The sequence below is a fragment of the Mugil cephalus genome, chromosome 7 (genome assembly GCF_022458985.1).
Source record: "Mugil cephalus isolate CIBA_MC_2020 chromosome 7, CIBA_Mcephalus_1.1, whole genome shotgun sequence".
NCBI classification, from domain to species: domain Eukaryota; kingdom Metazoa; phylum Chordata; class Actinopteri; order Mugiliformes; family Mugilidae; genus Mugil; species Mugil cephalus.
The window spans coordinates 5,389,718-5,405,834 of record NC_061776.1 but is presented as its reverse complement, the minus strand read 5'-3'; the positions used below and the strand labels follow the sequence as shown (position 1 = coordinate 5,405,834).

Genomic DNA, 16,117 nt, shown 5'->3' with positions numbered 1-16,117 from the left:
GGCTTTAATTCTTCTTTTAAGCGTAAATTTTGATTTGGATTCTTTGGTTTCTTTGTTCAGATTGTTCCATAAAACGATTCCTTTCACAGAATCACAACGTTACATAAGTTCAGTCCTGAAACTTTGTGCCTTTTAAGTTTTCTCTTTTTTCAACTCTTTTCTGAATGTGTGTGTGTGTGTTTTTTTTTTTAAACATAATTTGCACAACACTGTAATCTACTAATTCTTGAAATTTCAACAACTTTAACTGAGGCACTAAAGGGATTCGTCTGGTCTCTGTGAGAGAAATTTACAGATGAGTCACGCAGCTTTAAAGGAACGCAAAGCGAAAGCAAAAATGCTTTAAAAAAAAAAAAAAAAAAGAAAAGAGTTCCCTGCAGGAGTTGCACATTGTTCCTCCGGTGGAGGTGGAGGTCAAAATCCAACCCCCTCATCACTGATTGACTTATCTACAGACGCAGCTATTGTCAGTGGGAAAATTACCATACAGTCACAGAACTCTCCTGCTTTTTTTTTTTCTTAACGTCTAACCTGCCGAGGAGATTAAAAAGTTTTTATAAGTTTTATCAAAAATGCGAACCTGTCATTGTGAAACTCTGTTCTCCTTCCGCCCCCCCCCCTTCCTCCACACACACACACACACACACACACACACAAACACACACCCTGCCACTGCCGCTTCTTTCTGGATGAACTTTTGAACAACAGTTGTTATTGGAGCGCAGCAAACTGGGTAAACAGTTGTTCTGGTTAGACCTCAGGTGACAGAAACGGCTTCAGGCCTGCTGACTGTGCACTCCTGCCGTGTATGTGTGTGACCAGTCATTCATAACCACTCCCCTCACAACACACACGCACACACACACACACACACCAAACACACACACACACACATACATACAGTGTCAAAACCACAATAACAGTTCATGACAACTCAAAGTCCAAGTCTGACTAAGACGGTTGCACCTACTCTTGAGCATCACCGCTGTTTTAGCATTAGTCAGAACTTAAAATAGCCTCTATTAGAATAATTGTAATGTTTGTAGCTGTAATAGAGGAACAAAACATATTCAAAATATATATATTTAGTACAAATTACAGTCAGAATAAAACAAAACTGCAGTTCAAGTTGGAGTTACAGCTTCGCCGGACATTAAAAAGGTTTGTTTACGTGTTTTTTTTTTAGAAACATGGATGTATTTTACGCCTCTGAACTCACTAAAAGCGTCAGTTATTAGTTGCGAGTGTCGGTCTTTAAAGTGAATGTAGCAGAGGAGATCGGCCACTTACCTCCGCTTCAGTGAAACCAGTCCATAACCAGTCCAGAGCCGGCAAAACATCCCATGCCGGCCGAGAGGAAACGCTGGTTCACACCAACACACAACAACCAAGTCAGCGGCGCATGCACACACACGCACACACACTCATACATATACACAAACCGCGCTGGTGTTACATATAGTCGGTCGCTTCGCGTTTCCCCTTCTCTCCTCCGCGAGATTACTCCTGCGTGTTTGTCATCTGTGTCTAATGACAGCTGACAAACTACATGCCACAAATCCTCTCCCTCCCTCTTTCCCCTCCCTCTTTCCCCTCCCCCCATCACGTAGCCACACACACACACACACACACTCTCACACACTCCTCCCCTGTCTCCTCCCACGACACACACACACACACTCACTCACTCCTCCCTCCTATTAGTCAGACGTCCAGAAAAAAAAAAAAAAGAAGAAGAAGAAGAAACAGTTCCTCCCTCTTCCTTCTTCTTCTGCAGCCTTTCTAGGCACTGATCATTAGTTCTTAAGTATTTTTCTTTCACCAGATTGTACAAACACACACCTCTGCAGGCTGATGATGAATAAGCCTTTTTACTACTCGCTTCAACACAAATTAAAATTCTGACATGGAAATAAAATTATTTGCATGACATGCCAGAGGTCAAATATGGTTCATTGGGAGGAATAATGAACTGTTAGGACCAATGAAACAAGACAAAGTGGAGTTCACTGACTTGGTAATATAATAACGTAGCTCATGAACTGTGTGGTCGCTACTTGTTGGTTCCAAAAACTCCAATAACTCTTTTCTTTTTTTTTCTTTTTTTTTGTAAATCATTCTCATCCCACAACCATTACACCAGAAATACCAGCTCTGGTTACCTGATACCTCCAACTCCAAGACCTACAAACGCTCTGTTATCTACTGTTCAATGATGTCGTCCTCACAAAGCAAATAGCCTTTAAAAAAATCAGACTGACCTCATTCTCACCTCATTATTAAAAATGAAATTAGTAGAAGTAATATTATGATAGGCGGACCAATATTTGGTATTACTGGTGCTATTATAGTATATTTGTATGATATATATACAGTGTGTGTGTATCATTATAATTGTGTTGCGATTATTACTGTAATTAGAAGCGTAGTTATGCGAGAAATGTATGAATGTCTGACTGTTTATATGCTTAAATGTTATCATTTGTGTTATATTTTACATCCTTTGTGGAAGATTAGTCGTCACCAAGGCAACAGCTAATGGGCTAATCCATTCAATAAACAGTCCCTGATATTCTTTAATATTTATTATTATTTATTTTAATTCAGTAGATATTGTCTCAATATAGCATCAATCAAATCTGACAGAAATATAACAGATAAAAAGTTTTTTTTTTTTAACCTAATTTTATTGATAACACTGAATTCCTTAATTAGAAGATCACCCATTCTGTCTTTGTAAAACACATTGAACACCTTCTTCGTTAGGTACCAGATCGACTCGGGGAGAATCCGGCGCTTCCAGATGACGCAATCGCTGGGGATGGTGACGTCGCATTTTATAATTGGTTGGACAACACGAAGAAGAAGCGGAAGAGACGTTAGCAGTTTTAGCAGTTAGCGGTTGTTGTCGAAGCACGAAGCTATATATCTATGATTGAAGCAAAGCAGCTTAATTCTCTGGATAAATTGATAAACGCTGTATTATTATTTCATATTTTTAAGTATAAAACTACATGAAATAATGGACTGAACTCAAATAATTTTGTCATTTTATTACTTTTTTTGTTTTTAGGAATAATGGACTCATTGTATTTTTTTTTTGTCTTTTGTGAACATTTTGAAATTGTAAATAAAAAAAAAACTATCGAGCTATCTCTTCCAAACATATTGTGAAAAATAAATAAAACTCGTTTTGTCTGACGACGAGCCGATGTAAGGTTTGTTTGTTTATATTTAAATATGCTAATAAAGTTTTAACAAAAACACGAGCCGAGTTATCGATAGATATACGGCCCGAGTGGAGCCGAACATGTCGTTGACGTCATCTACAAGCGCCGGATACTCCCCGAGCCGGCCTGGTACCACACATACCGGTACTCAACAACCTTTTTACGCTTTTAATGACCCCGTTACATCCTTTCACACCCCACTGGCCTTTCAAATATGTAAATAGTTCATGATCTTCATTCAACCTATTGCCATTTTTTGCCCCTTTTTATAAAAAGTAACATTTATTTCTCTAACTGTCTCTAGTTCAGGCTGCAGCCCTCTACCTGATTGCAATAGGCTTTGAAAAAAAATGAATAAATAAAATAAACCATACGATAAAGTGTTTACACGGTTATTAAGAGATAATATTTTCCTATTAAAAGAAATATTAAAAGGGTTTCACCAAGCTCTGTTCTGACTGACGCGCTTACATGAGGTATTTTTATTCTGACCAGGATATTATGATTATTAGCAGAATATGAGCAAAAGCAGGAAGTGCGGTCACATAAATAGATATAAACCGCAAAGCCACCAAGCAAACGGATGTCTAAATATTCCCTGCTTCTCTTTAAGAATTTAAGATGCCCTTTCACAGGAAAAACATTGATTCTGGAAAACTTTTGCACTCACGTAATAAACTCCACACTCGGAGCTGTGGGAGAAACCACAAGGTAAATGGGTGAGAGAAAAGTAGACAGATATGACGGGAGAGAGGGGTAATTTCACAAATGGCTAAAGTGCTGGTGGAAGCTGCTACACTTCAGACACACACACACAAACACACATACAGCTACCGTGTATTCACACAAACAGGACTGAGTGAAGTTCGCACGCAATTTGCGACGCTAACCGCCTCTCCCACTCAAGCGCATACATCTCTCCCCGTATTCGCCTCCATGTCAGGATGTCCCTTATTTGCCTCATCAGCTGGTGGCAGTCTCAGGGAACCAGTTTCAATACTCGGCCCGTGGTTTCTCACCCTTCGCTCCGGCAGCCGTGTCTTTTTTGGTTCTCACGTTCTCATGACCTTACCCCCCCCCCCCCCCTTCCTTTTACTGATACTACTTTTTTCAAAAGGTGGAACTCTAATATCAAGCAACACACGTCACAGTCACGAGCTGCAGGAGGAGGTCGGCCGTGCTATGGCGCAACTTATATTTTACTTCAAAAACAAAGAACAGATTCTCATCTCAAAAGTCTTGAGGGATGATCACTTACCTTAGACTAGAGCTGGGTGGTTTTATACCAAAAAAAAAAAAGGTATTTTTTCTGTTATGATGTGAATTTTTAATATACCCTCATACCGGTGCATTTGATTACACAGCATTCGAACAGTGTCCGAGAGACACTGTTCTGTTCAAACCGGACCATTTTCAAAGTAGAGCTTCTAAACACACATGGAGCGACTGTGTCACCGTGAGGTGTGGTGAAGATGGAAAGGTCAGAGAAATGAAGCGGCAGAACGAGAAGACTTGCGCCAAAAAAAGGCGCCATGTCGGTTGTTTGTTGTTTTGTTTTTTTAGGGTGACCAGACGTCCTCAAATTCAGGGGACAGTCCCCATTTTGGATGATCTGTCCCCCGGATAAAGATGTCGACGAAAAAGTCCCCAATTTTATCTTTTTATGAACGAGGAAAAAAATGGTGCGCGCATATCACAATTATTATGGTAGCAGGTCGCGCTGCTATTGACGTTGACAGCAGTTTAAATATGTGTAAATATGAATAATTATGTCAAAATAAATTAAACTGTTTCTTCATTTCATCTTGATAACATTTAATTGTTTATTTTTATCTCCGAGTAACAAATGTCCCCAGATTTCTACATCATCAGTCAGTGCTAACATGGGGCCACGCAGACTTGTTTTACTACTAGTGTGGGATTATTCTACAATATTTACTCATCATCACAGTAAAATAGTCCATCCTCAGTCAACCTGCTGCATTAATTCCTCTCTCAACCAGAAGAAAATGTTGTGAACACGTGATTATGCACGAAAAAAAGAAAAAAATACCATAATATTCCGTGATACCGTCACAATTTTTGAGCCCGACACAGAAAGGTAAAATTAAAAGCGTAAACATTAAGAAAACGTTATTTTAAAATAGTCACTCACCTCATATGCAAAGCATCGTGGGTAAACATCCACAAAAAGTCACTTTGCGACATCGTCACTGCAAGACAGAAAACACACGGATAAAGAGAAATCCGTCGAGAGAGGGATTCGTTTTTGCGCTAAATACGTCGAGCTTTTCAAATTCATGTGCCCAAAAAAATCCAAGCTCACTAAAACCGAGCTGCAATATTTTCTCCTAAATACACACAAGTGGTTTCAACTGACTGAGCACAACCACCTCAACTAGTGAGGCAACTTTCCTGTTAATGCACAATGAATACCTGCACAGGAATTTCTGATCACATTCAAACGCTAAACCCGGTGAATAATATTGTGATTTCAGGGCTGAGGCGCACTCGATGACGGCGTGACTCCTGCGGTGTGGCGAGGTGATGCGTTTCACTCGAGCGCAACCTTGGGGGCCACACCCAGGATCAGATGTGTGAGTGTGTGCGCTCGGTAAATATTTTTTAATCTCCCAATTTTCCACAAAAACAAGAAAACCTGCAGCTTTTTTTTCCCCCTCAGACGCCGAGCCGCTGGGAGGATGTTTCCGAGAGCGACGGGGCGGGGGGGGGGGGGGGGGGCCTTCTTTCACGCCGTGAGGCCCGACCCCGGCCGGTGCGGTGCCGGTCCGGGTTCACCGAGTTCCCACTGGCTTGGGTTCACGTTGTCTCAGGGAAACACTTAGATCCCTCTTTAACCGGGCATAAAAAAAAAGCACGTTCTTTTATTTTCATGTGTTGCCACTGAAGAGTCCAAACACCGGATCAAGTTGCGGTGCCCCGGAGCAGAAGCATTCAGGGCGGTGAAAGAGAATATCTGCTAGCTAACCGGGTGTCAGTAGCTCTGTGTCGTCCCACCTCATCTTTTGTAATCTGGTGTAAAAAAAAAAAAAAAAACTTTCAGGAAACGTTACACGTCACATGTCGCCCTCCTCTCCAGTGAATCACACTCTCTTCTTCCTTCTTCACATGCTAAACATTCTTGATAAGAAAGTGACTGCACACGACCTCCCTTATTGCCGTTTCATTTTAATATTCTCGGCCTATTGTCGTCAGACGCTGTTATCACGTTGAACCAGATTCGTGCAGGTTTTGCAGGTTTACTGCGCAGCACGGATCAAAAACAATAACCTCTGCGGCATAACTGGTTCTATGGCGACGTTTTTTTTTAAAAAGTTTAAGGCCGGGTTCAAAAAGCTTCAAAGGCCTGCGTTAGCGCTGCAGCCGGGACGCTGACGTGGGCAAGTGTGCAACAAAGTTACTGTAATCAACAAATGAAAAGCCTCTAAAAAGAAGAAGTTAGGTTTTTTTTTTTTTTGTTTTTTTTGTTTTTTTTGGTCAGCGGCCAAATCTGAAACATCTGCAACCGCCCCCCCCTCCCTCCTCCACCACCACCTCCACCTCAGTTTGTACACTGTCACTGAGTGTGTGTGTGTGTGTGTGTGCGTGTGCACACATGTGTGCGCATGTGCATATGTGAGACAGCCGCCTTCTCGGTCAGTTGGACACAGTCGCTCTAAAACCACACAACCCTTCCCAACGTGCACCTGCCAGAGCTGAGTTAGCTGTGTGCGTTTGTCACTGTGTGTGTGTGTGTGACTGTGTGTGTGTGTGTGTGTGACTGTGTGTGTGTGTGTGTGCATCAGAGTGTGTCAGTGTCTGTGTAGGAGGGATGGACAGCTGATCTCCGCCAAACTGCTTTGCAAATTGCACAAGCACAAATGTTCCTGCACGCTTTTTGTTTCTGAGCACTTGAAACATACGTAGTGGTGTATATGATAATACTACTACTACTAATACTAATATTAATACTACTACTAATACTAATACTACTACTAATACTACTAATACTAATAATACTAATAATAATGACTCATTTCCCGCAACTCAAGCGTTTTCCAGTGAATTAAGGCTCCGTGCGCTGCATTAAACAATAAAACTGCAGGTTTTAAGACACATCTGAGACCAGAACATGTAAATAAACAGACTGAGCGTGAAGAATGAAATACCTGGTCTCTTGGTAAAGTGCGACTCGCATGCAGGAAGGAGGAAACAAAAACCGAGATGCACAAATCGCACAGCTAATTTTGCAATTTAGCAATGGAGAGTTTCAGTTATTTATTTGCATACTAGACCACAGCACAGTGGTGGAGCCATCACACACACGCACACACACACACACACACACACACACACACACACAAACACACACACACTGTAAGACAGAGTGAGAGGGAGCCGCAGAAAGTCAATGAGAGCCACAAAGAGAGACGACCTACTTCCTGCCTGTGATTAATTTCTGTTACTAAGCAGCTCTATGGTAACGCAGACATCCACGACTACCCTGAGCCCGGGGCTGGTTTACAGCACGACCACATAACAGCAGTTGACCACAGTCGCGTAATCCTGGCCAAGAACCGCGAGACACGTAACCGGACATACGCCGATCAGCCACAACATTAAAACCACTGACAGACAGGGCGCGTAAATGACATTTAAACCGTCTTGCGGCGGCGTAATGTTCTTCTGGGAAACTTTTGGAAATGGCATTTATTTGTGTGGTTGTTGCTTCGACCCAACTAGCTCAGAAACTAGACCAGACCAGACCCTTGTCCCTTTACTAAGATATGTTGGATTCATGTTTATAGAAATTTAAATTTGAGGGAAGAAGTTAAAAACAAAAATATATAAAAAACGTCTAATCAACCAAAGATTTTTGGTGCAGTACCTCCGCAGACCACTAGGTGTCGCGGACCCCCTTGTTGAAGACCTACGCCGTAAAGAGACACCCCAGGACGCCCTCAGAAAGACGCATGTTCATTCTCTGATGAGTCACAACTGGTTTGGAGACACAATGGAGACCTGCACGATATTAGGAAGGTTACGCCTGATTGTATGTTTGACACGATCTTATCTTTTCAATAAACCGATGCAAAATAAACCCTATGTTCTGTAGTAAGGTTTATATTAGTGTTGGAGCAACAGACTGAGCCTTTGTAATTTCAAGATTCGCTGTCTCTAGAAATGTGACACCCAGTATTAACCTATGAGAGCGTGGATTTGTAACGTGACTGAAGAAAAAATACCTACGGTGCTGAGAAATGGATGCATATGAAGCTGCGTACGATTTACTTAAATAAGATTTATCTAGTTTCATCCAGCTGAGGTTCTTATTTCATCCTCCTGACAGGCTTAGAGGAAAATGTAATTCCAATGACCTCTGACGTATTGTAGCAAAGGTTGATCCTGACGGTCTTTACGTATTAGTATCAGAACCTGAAGAAGGAATTTATGCTTCTTTGAATTCAGGCTGCCTCTGCTCGTAGTTTGCACATTATTGACTAAATATCTAAAAAAAAAAAAGAGCAGCTTAATCTCCAGCTGCACATCAAACTCAACCGTGAACTTGCTTTGATAAGGAACCAAACACTCGGTCCTGTGTGCAGCGGGGGGGGGGGGGCTTCCTATGCGCAGCCCATAATGGAAGCTGTGCAGGGCTGGAGCACCTGGGAGCCAAGTGTGGCAGGTTGCATAACAAGCGCTAATTTAGTTTAGCTGGAGCTGACGGCGGCTGTAATTCTCCAGCGCTACGACGACAGCAGAGCAGGAGGGAGGCTCCGCCGGGCTCCGCTCGGATAATACGAGCTAATAGCCTAACGAGCTTTCGCAGAACAAACGGAGCCCGTTGCCAGCGCTAATTGCGGTGTTTGTGAAACGCCTTCTTGGGTTTTATTGTTGCTGAGAGTGACAGCGAAGTAGCCAAAACTAAATCCAATTTTTACTGCTCGGTTTTTCCCGCTTATGCACTGAAACTGTCAAAGTAATGATGACTTACGCTGATTTATCAGTTATTAAATTTGGGAAATGCCCGTGAAATTTGACCAAACCAAAGTTCTTTTTCTCTCGTCAGATGCGATCAGAGACAGTTTGGGGCCGATGTGTGTTTTCATTGAGCGTCTCACATCTGCAGCTGGGGAAAGGGGGGGGGGGGCTGTTGCGTGCTGCGAGGCATCCGAGGATAATGGACGTTTGTAAAAAAAAAAAATAAAATAAAAGCTGCTCTTTGGTGGCGGACGGACAAATCTGTGAAAAGTCTGAAAGAAAAAAAGTCTTTTACTTGTTCATTTGATAGTAAACGCTCAGTCTCAAGTAATGTCACACTTTTTAAATTAAAGTTAGATCCCTGAGTCATCAACGTGACGTTCTGCAGAAAGAGCATCCTTTCACAGATCAGGCGTAACATTATGACCACCTTCCTAACATCGTGTAGGTCTCCCTCCAGCCTCCAAACCAGTCAGAGGACGGACATGGAGCTTCTGACGGCGTCCTGTGGTGTCTGGTAACAGGATATTGTTAGTGGGGGGGCCTTTGAGGGGAGGGTCCTATGAGGATCATCCCACAGATACTTGATCAGTTTGAGATCTAGAGGATTTGGAGACCAGGTCAACACCTTGTGCTGTTCTTCATGTTTTTTTTTGGGTGTTATTCCTACAGAGTTTTTGTGTGTGTGTGTGTGTCAGACTGCATCCTGCTGGTGTGTGTCATCGCTATGGGGAGGGGGAGTGGGCTGGTTTGGTGTAGGTCATAGGTCTTCAACAGGGGGTCCATGGAGGTACGTCAGGGGGGGTCGCAAAATCTTTCATTCATTAGACATTTATATATACAAACTAAAAACGAGTTTGAAATAAAAAAAAAAATGAATATTTGAACCTGTGTTTTATTTGAATAACTTAACACTGAATGATAATAATAATGATAATAATAATAATGTATATTTATAATATAGAACACATTTAGTAGGTAGGGGGTCCTTCTCCTGTCAGTGGTCATAATGTTGTGGCTGTACATCTGTCATGCTGAGGAATATCACAGAGAGTGTGTGTGTGTGTGTGTGTGTGTGTGTGTGTGTGTGTGTGTGTGTGTGTGTGCGGTGGCTAATTAAAGCGCTCGGTCTCAGGAGGATCAGACGCGGAGGACGAGCGTCTCTGCTACGTGACGGAAAGCCAGCGGCGGCGTGCGTCTGATAAGTCGGTGGCAGCGACAGGAGCCAGACGTAAACAAACACTGGTCGACAGACACAGCCGCGCACAAAGCGGCGCACACGGCCAATAAACATACGGGCGAACCCACGCGAAACACTGGAAAGAGCAGTCGGTCCTGATGTTCACGTGGAATCACGCCTCGATTGTTGACAATGCCAATTTCACCTGGTCAGCGCGCACCGGTTTGACTGCATACCGAGACTCTAGAAAGAAAACACACTGAAACGAACGCTGCGTTGCCCTTAACAAAAAAAAAAAGATTAAGAGCAGAGGTCGTGTTTGATTCTGAACGGGAAAGGGTCTGATGAGGAGTGTGGTAAAAATGAGCATTTGTTGAGCGTGGATTTACTCGCCTTACGCGAGGATAAGGCCCAGTAGAAAAGCTACTACGAAGAACTGCACAGTCAAGTCTGTGCCGTTCCTCCTCCTCCTCCTCCTCCTCCTCCACCTCCTCCTCCATCTCCTCCTCCTCCTGCCGCTGTTGTCATTGGTCAGGACATTGTTTGAGCCCTCACGTGGTTTAGTGCATTCAACCTACTAAGGATCCCTCACTGGGCAAGCTGCCAACCTCAGGGTAAGATCTTTGTCTTAAGTACATTCCTGCACTCCTTCTGCACCACGATAAGGTAGTATTGGCATTGAGAAAGCAAAGCAGAACTGAAACTTACTGGTGTTTGGCCGAATTAACGCTACTTTTAAGGATGAAGCGGCACAATTTACAACAGATTCCAGGTTTCGCTGTCTAGCTGCAGAAACTCGCCGTCAAACCCTGAAAAGAAAAAAAAAAAAGCTCTCAGATAAAGCGAGCTAGGCTAAACACGGAGCTTGGAAACCCGGTGGAGGTGTTGCAATCTTTTCAAAGTTCACTTTGGGGTGCAGGGTGCAGAGCAAATAGGCTTAAAAGAGCCAAAAAAAAAAAAAAAAAAAAAAAGAAGTCAGGAGTCCAGCCCTCAAAGATAACATATCCAGAGGAGTTAGATGGCACCGGTCACGTAAGCAAACGGACAGGTTTCCCATAGTAACATACCAGTATAGCAAACACAGACAAACCAGCACAACGGCAAATAGGGACGAATTCTTGCAGCTGCGCTGACAAAGGCCTATACACACTGTTACTCTGGTCTGTATAAACTTGAACAGTGTGTCGAGTCCCAACCCTGCAGCTCTTTGCTGATAGCACGCATGCTTACACAAAGTGGTTAAAGGCCCTGATACAAAAAATCGTACAAGTAAGAAAAAAAAGGGGGGGACATTGTGACACTTTATGGTACAAATAATTTAACTGTTGGTTTGTATACTGGGGAGCTCGTCCTGCACACGAAAGCAGAGTTTGCGGGAACGTAGACGCCGTTCACCTTTGCACGTTTGAGCTATGCTCAAAATTCGACTTCCTGAACGAGGTCCACGTCCCTGTTTACATGCAACTCAAATACCTAACGGTAACATGTCCTCGTCCTCCTCCACACTAGGTGGCGATAAGTGTCTTTTCAATGGGTTAACACAGCCCACTTTCCGGGTTGACCTGTTATGTCATACAATAAAGAACTGGGGTCATTCATGAGGCAGACCAGCATTTCAAATAGTACGACTTTGCACTACTTATGGTGCAGATAAGATGGCGCTATCCCTGCGGTGGTTCTCCTACTGGCTCTGTTTACCTTCTTCTTCTGCGACCTTCTGCAATCTGGAGTCATACGCCAGCGTAGCGGCCGTGGAGCCAGTTAAAGTCCAATTAAGGTGTATACATGCTGGAGAAAATTGATTTCCAAATGACATTATCCGGGCGTCTTAATGGGATGAGGATAACTTTGATTTTAGTCGGAGTAACATGTTTACATGCGCTTCAGTTGTCCAGTTAAAGTCAGACTAAGGCACTAATCTTGTTTTGTTTTTTTTCACGTGCATGTAAACGCACTGATTTATATTTGTGCGCTCGTCAGTGTGGCTCGCTCTGTAACAGCACCTCCCAAATGCTAATCAGCGCTGTCTTTTTTTTAAACGCTACTTCCTGCTTCACTTTTAACAGCAGCTGGGTTTAGAAGCCCAAACCGAATAAAAATGTTCCACATACATACCTCAGTCAGAATAAACAGGCCCAAAATGAATGAAATTTCATTCAGTTTCACAGGTGTAGAATTTTCTTTTTCCCAAACTGATTGAAAGTCGTGTAAACGGTGAATCCGAATGAGCATGCTCTGTCTTGACGTAAATGCTCAGTGATGTTTCCTCAACTTCTTCTTTTCAATAATAATAATAGAACTAGAAGTTATCTCACGCTTAGACGGAAGAAAACATAGAAATGTCGAACTATTTAAAGAGGTCCATCAAAAATTTAATGAAGCCAGGATAAACTGAAGTGTGGAGCAAATTCAGAACCGCTGAAAAACCTTGAAGACCGGCTACTATGTGGCTAAACAACACAATAGCAAAAGTGGATATGAGCCCACAAACTTTCCCAATCAAGGCGTTGCTGTAATAATAAAAGTGTAAAAACAATAACAACTACTGTGGTGATTAGTCATTAGTCTTCAATCTGTGCATGTCACATGTCAGTAAAACAGTCGTTCCAATAGATCAGATCATCTCACATGTAAACAGTCGACCTGAAACGTCCAAATGGAATGAGAAAAATGTCTCCATGTAAATGTGGCTAATGGCGACTGAGACGTTCGCCGAAATTTTGCCTAAGACGAGTCGTACAAATGTTTGTATCTCCGAACCTCCTCAGTTAACCTTTCCTCAGGTCTACGTAGGGGTCTGCATCAACTAGAAGTATAAACTATAAGATATGACTATATCACTATAAGAGATGAATGTCCATGCATCTTTCCTTCCATCATCTATAACCACTTGTTCTGTAGAGGGTTGAAATGGGGTTGAAATGGGGTTGAAATGGAGTCTATTCCAGTCAGCATTACATGAGCGGTGGCGTCGGAGACAGAAAACCCATTTTCGCTTATATTCACACCTGTTAACATGCATGTCTTTGGACTGAGGGAGGAAGCTGCAGTACTCAGAGGAAAGCCAGGACCTAAAAACTTAATAAACTGGTCCTAGTCCACATGGGGCAAAGTAAAAACCAGCAGCTCCCGATGCAGAAGGTTCCTGCACAAGATTTCCAGTTTAACAAATGTAAATATCTGTCAGCAGATGAAATGATATAAAAGTTACTGAACAAAAGCAACTAAACACAAATCAGAATAATTTCTCTGTAGATGCAAGCACATTGATCCGACATAACATTATGACCAACTTCCAAAGGCTCAGTCTGTTGGTGCCCAGCTCCAAAAATAATAATAATAATAATATACACCGTACAGAACACAGGGTTTATTTTGCATCTGTTTACCTTCAGTAAGACAAGTTTGTGTCAAACATACAATCAGGCATAACATTATGACCACCTTCCAAATATTGTGCAGGTCTCCCTGGTGTCTCTATAAGTCATCCTGTGATGTCTGGACACAGACTGTTAGTTATTTAATGTCTAAGCAACATCCACACGTTCAAAAGTTTCTCTGTAAAACACTGAATTGTCGCAAGATAGACCGTGTTATTTACTCCTCCTGTCAGTGGTCATCACCAGCGTCGTTAGGCCTTTTTTAGGGGGGCTGAAGCCTCCTTATAATAATATGATTGTTTTATTTATTTATTTTTTATTTATTTACAAAAAAGTGCAGAAAAATTCAGAATAAAGTGGTCAGAATATCTGTTTAAATAGTTTAAATGTTTAAATCAGCACAAAGTCCTATGTCATTAATGAACCAAATGCTCCCAAAAATCTGAATCAGGATAGATTTTATTGCCAAGTATGTTTGTACATTCAAGGAAGTTGCCTTGGTGTTTGTTGCATGTTTATAGAGTTAGAGTTATCTTTGTGGCTTCCTTCTTTACTTTCACTTTAGGCATGGATGCACATCAGGATCTGCGCCCATTCACCGTGAAGTATGGAAAATAATAATAATAATAATAAAACCTAGTGATGCCCCTGGTGGTCATAATGCTGCTGGAGATCCTATAGAGATGTTACGCCGAGGAAATATTACAACGATTGTTGTGTTCAGGAGCCACAGGAGCCTTTCAGAGGAGTCATGGCATAGTTGTGTGTGTGTGGTGGTGGTGGTGGTTAATTACAGGACTTGGTCTTAGGAGGATCAGACGCATAACAGACGTCTGTCCAAGTAAGAATGAACGCCAGGTCACAACATGGTCACTGTTATTCACTTCTCCCCTGGGTGGTCATAATGTTGTGGCTGTTTTAATTTGACAGCACCCACCGGGAATGCGCGGCTCTCACCAGTTTTCACTTGACGCTGGAGCTGGTTGAGGAAGTCCGAGCGACACAAACCGCTCCAGGAAAAAAAAACTTTAACGCGTTATCCACTTTAAAACAAGTTTATGTCGACGCACAGTCACACAAACCGGTCCAAAGTCAAACCAGAGCCATGTATTTAAATTATTTAAAACGTGAACATGTTAAATAACACCGGTAGCACGACGCAGCTCTTACTTCTTCCACCCCGCGGACCTGACGCACTGACAGCGGATTTATTTGGCAACAGCGTTATTTTTCATTTCATTTTCATTTTCTAACCAACAGCTCCGTGTAAAAAACGTTAACCGGTTCGGCGGTGGTGGCTGTCAGTCACACGAAGCAATAAAATATCATCAAATTAGCTAAAAATAACCACTTGGCGACGACAAACAACCTGCGGCTGATTCCAGTGTTATTTCTCGGACTAATTAACCCCGTGGTTTGTTTTTATTACCACACGCACACACGCGCATAGTATTAATGCACGAACGGATCAATACATTCGCTTTAAAAAGTGTGATATAAACTGGTAATATAAACACTCTGTGCGCGAATATCGGGTTTATTTTTTGGGGGGGGGACCGACGGCGTGGTTGGTGGTGGTGGTGGTGGTGTTTGGGGAAGAGAGGGGGGGTTTCAGGAGGAGAAACTTACCTGGGAGTTGGAGGGGGGAGAGTCTGAGGTGTTGTCGGGTGAGGAGACGGTCAGCGGGACGGAGCGACAGCGGTGTCCAGGGCTGGAGCCGCCATGTTCATGTGGCTCAGAGGCTCCTCGGCTGTTTATCTTTACCAGCAGCAAACCCCCTTCCTCTTCCTCCTCCTCCTCCTCCTCCTCCCTCTACACCACTACCTCCTCTCATCTCATTACCACTCTACTGTCTCTCTCTTATCTCCCTATCACAATCTGCAAAACAATTTTAACCTCAACCAGAAGCTAAATATTTTTTTATTTCTATGGTAATTTACACTTTGATTGAAGTAGTTGGTGTTCCGCAGGGTCCTGTGCTAGGGTCACTACTGTAAAGCGTGATAATATTCCTCAAAGAAATTGATTTTGTGTTTTCTTATGCATGTTCTTATATGTGCCTCCCTAACCTTAACTGAAACCTGAAATAATGTTTATTTTAATCAATAATAATTCAATAATAATTTGCAAGAATTTTATTGTGATGTCTGGTTTTGAACTAATGATTATAAGGCAATTTTTTTGGTGTGTAGTTGGTGTTCCACATGGCTGTGTGCTAGGGTCGCTACTTTTCACATTACACATTGACTAAAACCTAAAATAATGTTTATTTCTATGGTAATTTACAAGAATCTTGACGTGATGTCTGGTTTTGAACGCTAATGTTTTCCCAACACTTTGATTGA

General features: G+C 42.4%; 1 protein-coding gene across 4 annotated transcripts in view; it reads right to left on the bottom strand.

Annotated features, from left to right (window-relative positions):
* The window catches only part of LOC125010700 (nuclear receptor coactivator 2-like), a 59,672-nt gene extending 44,114 nt beyond the window's left edge, over positions 1–15,558 (bottom strand). For 2 of the 4 annotated variants that reach the window (XM_047589455.1, XM_047589458.1), the window contains exon 1: positions 1,291–1,524. The gene's annotated coding sequence lies outside the window, so the exon portion shown is untranslated. Of the gene's footprint in view, positions 1–1,290; positions 1,525–5,385; positions 5,444–11,100; positions 11,202–15,401 lie in introns of those variants that run through there. The other 2 variants (XM_047589457.1, XM_047589456.1) reach the window with 2 other exon arrangements.
* Between the last annotated feature and the right edge of the window lie 559 nt (positions 15,559–16,117).